Raw genomic sequence first — 5,211 nt, forward strand, 5'->3', positions numbered from 1 at the left:
AGTTAAAGGTGCATATTGTAAGTTAAAGGTATATATTCCACACCATAGAAAAAGATGGACAGCTCTCTAGTTCATTGTGTGAAGCCAATACAATTTTAATTGCCAATCAGGTAAATAGTGTCCAAAATAATATAGTGTAAAATATACTGACCCATTTGCAAAAATTCTATATAAAATATCTGTTTGTTAAGGGTCAACACTCATGGAAGGTGGACAAAGAAGGATTGGGCCAGTGGAGAACCTGACACATAATATAGGCCAAACAAAGACTTGGGTGATCCAGCAAAGAGCTCTGGAATGAATGTTATCAATCAGAGTGGTCCCATGTCAAACTCAGTTACTAGTTGTGGGCTGCCCCAGGAAGGATATAACGCGGACAAAAAGAAACTGAAGCTGAGGCACACCCTGAAGAAGCTGACAACTACATATGATCTGCTGACTGCCCTTTCCAGAGTTGAGCAGTAAATTCTACCTTGAAGAGGGATCACGGTAGTGTATCTCTTTGTCTACCACAATATATCATTTGTGCCACTTAGATATATTTCTCTATATATAGTTGGGGAACAGATGTTCCAAGACTCCAGGAGGTCTTTCTTCCTGAGGGGAAATTTAGAAGGGGGAGGTTAGTACAAACTACAACTAACACTATAGCGGTTGGTCTTGGGTTCACAATTGATGGACATCATCTCATCTTCCTCTAGTATCCATTCTAAATTCTATTCACCCTCAGTTACCACCTCTGCTGCCACAGTGGCTTATATAGTAGTGGGTATGAAATGGTATCTCATTATGGTTTTGATTTGTATTTTCCTAATGACCAATGTTTAACATCTTTTCATATGCTTATCATCTACTTGGTTTTTTTTTTGTTTGTTTTATTAAAAAAATATTGGGGTTATATTGATCAGCAAAATCAAATAAGTTTCAAGTGTACAATTCACCAGTATATCGTATATATATGTTGCATTGTGTTAACCAGCCATAGTTAGATTTCCTTCCACCACCAAATATTTGACCCCTTTTACTCCATCTACCACCCCCCTTCCCCTTCCCTCTGGTAACCACTAATCCACTGTCCATGCCCATGAGTCTCTGTTTGTCTTGTTTGTTTGTGGTTTTTAAATTTATATCCCACATATGAGTGATATCAGGTGATATTCAACTTTTCTGTCTGCCTTATTTCGCTCAGCATGATTTTCTCAAGATCCATTCATGTTGCAAATGGCAGTATTTCATCATTTCTTATAGCTGAATAATATTCAATTGTATATATGTACCACAGCTTCTTGAGCCAATCATCAAGACTTCGGTTGCTTCCATGTCCTGGCCACTGTGAATAATGCTGCTATGAACATCGGGGTGCATATATATTTGTTTTTAGATTTTTTTGGTAAATACCCAGAAGAGGGATTGCTGGATCATATGGTAATTCAATTCTTAGTTTTTTGAGGAACCTCCATACTGTTTTCCATAGTGGTTGTACCAATTTGCAGTCCCACCAGTAGCATATGAGGGGTCCTTTTCCCCCACATCTTTTCCAACACTTGTTATTACTCGTCATGTTGATGATAGATATTCTAACAGGTATGAGATGGTATCCCATTGTAGTTTTGGTTTACATTTCCCTAATAGCTAGTGAATTGGAGTATCTTTTCGGATGTCTGTTGGCCATTTGTATGTCTTCCTGGGTCTATTCAGGTCCTCTGAGTCTAGCCAGGTGTTTGTCAATTTTCTTAATCTTCTCGAAGAACCCACTCTTTGTTGCATATATTTTTTCTATTGTCTCTTTGTTCTCAGTTTCATTTAATTCCACTCTAATTTTGATTATTTCCTTCTTTCTGCTGCCTTTGGGCTTCATTTGTTCTTTTTTTTTTTCTGTTGTAAAATGTAGTGTTAGGTTGTTTATTTGGGCTCATTCTTATTTTTTTTGAGATAAGCATGTAATGATATGAACTTTCCTCTTATTACCACTTTTGCTGTGTCCTAAAAGTTTTGATATGTTGTACTTTCATTCTCATTCATTTCTATGTATCTTTTGATCTCTCTTTTGATTACTTCTATGATCCAGTCATTCTTAAGTAGCATGTTGTTTAATCTCCACATATTTGTGGTTCTTCCCATTCTCTTTTTACAGTTGATCTCCAGTTTCAAAGCATTATGATCAAAGAATATGCTTGGTATGATTTCAGTCCTCATATTTGTTGAGGCTAGTTTTGTGTCCCAGCATGTGGTCTATCCTTGAGAATGTTCTATGTGCACTAGAGAAGAATGTATAAGCAGCTGTTTGGGGATGAAAGGCTTTTTAAATGTTAATTATGTCCAGTTGGTGTCATTTAAGGATGTTATTTCCTTATTGATTTTCTGTTTGGATGATCTGTCCGTATCTGACAGTGAGATATTTAGGTCCCCTACTACGATTGTGTTTTCGTCTGTTTCTCCCTTTAGTTCTGTTAGTAATTTCTTTATATATGTTTGGGGCTCCCTGATTGGGAGCATAGATATTAATAAGTGTAATGTCTTCTTTTATATGGCTCCCTTGATCAATATGAAGTGCTCTCAGTAACTTTATCTTTTTTATCTTGAAGTCTATTTTATCAGATATAAGTACAGCTACATCTGCTTTTCTCTGGATGACATTTGTTTGGAATATCATTTTCCACCCTTTCACTTCGAGTCTATATTTGTCCTTGCAGCTGAGTTGTGTCTCTTTAAAGCAGCATACGGTTAGGTTTTGTTTTTTTGATCCAATCTGCTACTCTGTGCCTTTTTATTGGTGAGTTCAGTCCATTTCCATTTAGGGTGATTATTGAAATCTAAAGTTTTCCTATAGCCGTTTAATCTTTTGTTTTCTGGTAGCCCGGTGTCTCCATTGTTTCTTTGTCCTTGTGTTTCTGTCTGTTATTTTAATTTGGTGGAGTGTTGTAGATTTTTCCTCTGGTCCCTCTTGTTTTATGTTATGTATCTCAGTTTTGGATTTTTGGTGTGTGGCTACTATTAAGATTATGTAAAGGATAGTTTATATATTCCATTTTCTTCTGTGAGCACCTTATTTCCATTCCCCTTTGTGAATTTTGATCTTTACTCCCTCCCCTTTTCTGTTTTGTTGTCTCAAATTGTCTCTATGTGTGCTGAATGTTCATTTCTAACTTGTAGTAGCAATTATCTTTTTAATGTTTAAGCTCATAATATCCTCTTCTTAATAAGGGTTGCATTATCCTGCTTCTGTCTGCCTGTTAGTCATCTTACTCAGTTATGTATTTTTTGTCCCTTTGTTTCAGGTGGAATGACCCCCTTCAGTATGTCCTGTAATGCAAGCCTCACATCGGAGAATTCCCTCAACTCTCATATGTCTGTAAAGGTTTTTATTTCTCCTTCATATCTAAAGGAGAGCAATGCTGTATATGTTATTCTTGGCTGGTAATTCCTTTCACTTAATAGTTTGACTATCGGTTCCACTCCTTCCTTGCTTGTAAGATTTGTGCTAAGAAGTCTGAAGATTGTCTGATGGGTTTCCTTTATAGGTTACTGTCTTCTTTTCCTTGTACCCTGAGAATTCTTTCTTTTTCATTATTATTACTTTTTTTTTTTTTTTTTTTACAATTTTCGTATAATGTATCTTGGAGAAGGCCTTTTTGGGTTGAGATACTTGGGTGTTCTGTTTGCTTCTTGGATTCAAAGATCTAGCTCATTTCTTAGATTTGGGAAATTCTTGTCAAGTATTTGTTTGAAAATGCTCTCTTTTCCCTTCTCCTCTTCTCTTTTTGGTATGTTCATTATTATGTTGCTTTTCCTAATGGTGTCAGATACTTCTTATATGGTTCTTTATTTTTCATTCTCAGGTCTCTCTCTTCTTTCTGAATCATTTCCAGATTTATGTCTTCATTATCACTGACTCTTTCCTTCATCTGGTCAACTATTTCCTAAGATTCCTGTTTCATTCTTCATTTCTTTTAATGTGTTCTTCATCTCCAGAAGTTCTATTTGATTCTTTTTTAGGTCCTCAGTCTCCTTGCTAAAAAACTCATTTTGTTGGCCTGTTTTGATTCTAAGTTCTTAGATTTGTTGATCAGATTTTTCTTGCATCTCCTTAAGTTTTTTTCAGAAGTGCAATCCTGAATTCTCTGTCATTTAAGTTGCATATTTCTATGTCTTTAAGTTTATTTTCTGGAGATTTTTCTCTTTTTTTTCTGAGCTGACTTGTCACCTTGGTTGTTCATGGTGTTTAATGGACTATTTCTCTGCCTGGTCATTAATGGGAATATACTCTACTTTTTTTTTTTTTTCCAAAAAGATGATTATATAGACTTTCTTTTCCCAGTCGATGAGAGATTTTTCTTTTGACTTCCAGTAGGTGGCATCCAAGCCTCTTTGATTTCTGCTTTGAGGCTAAAAATGCTTTTTTCTCTCTGTCTGATATACTGTATATTCGGTCTGCGATCAGTTCCCCTCAGTCCCAGAACTTGTCTGTGGTAACTGCCATGGCTTATGTTTCAGTACAGGTGTATAAATTCCCTGGGGCTCCACAGTCCTAGGTATGGAAGTATATGGGGCACTCTGGGTTGATGGGAGTGGGGGCACTGCCAGGCTCTGTGTCTCAGCCTCCCACTTGACAATGGGGTTGCTAAGACACAGCTCTTGCCCCTTCACAATTTGTTCCCACTCCACTTTCTTCTCTGGTCCCTGGGCTCCACTGCATGGAATTCACTGATCCATCAGGCAGGGCTGTTCAGGACCCAGCAGCAAATCTCCGCCCCCCCCCCATCCTTCTGCAGAGAGCTCCAACTGTGTATAACAGTTCTTTTCTTTCTCCCAATCTACTTCCACATACTTGCTCAGTTAGACCTTTTGAAGTTCTGATGTGCAGATCTCTCAGACGTGCTTGTGAGCAGGTTGGGTATTATTTGTTGAGTTTTAACGGTTCAGCTTATTATTATTTCAAGGGGACAGATCTGGGGAGATCCCTCACTCTGCAGCACTTCTGACATCACAGTCACTTATCATTGATTTGTATATCTCCTTTGAAGAGATATCTATTTAAATTCTTCGCACATTTTTAATTGAGTTATTTGACATTTTGCTGTTGAGTTGTAGGAGTTCTTTATACATTCTTGATACTAGTCCCTTATCAAATGTAAAATTTACAAATATTCTCTTCTATTCTGTTGGTTGTATTTTACTTTCTTGATAGTGTATTTTGAAGCACAAGAGTTT

The sequence above is a fragment of the Pteropus vampyrus genome, unplaced genomic scaffold, assembly GCF_000151845.1.
Source record: "Pteropus vampyrus isolate Shadow unplaced genomic scaffold, Pvam_2.0 Scaffold335, whole genome shotgun sequence".
NCBI classification, from domain to species: Eukaryota; Metazoa; Chordata; class Mammalia; order Chiroptera; family Pteropodidae; genus Pteropus; species Pteropus vampyrus.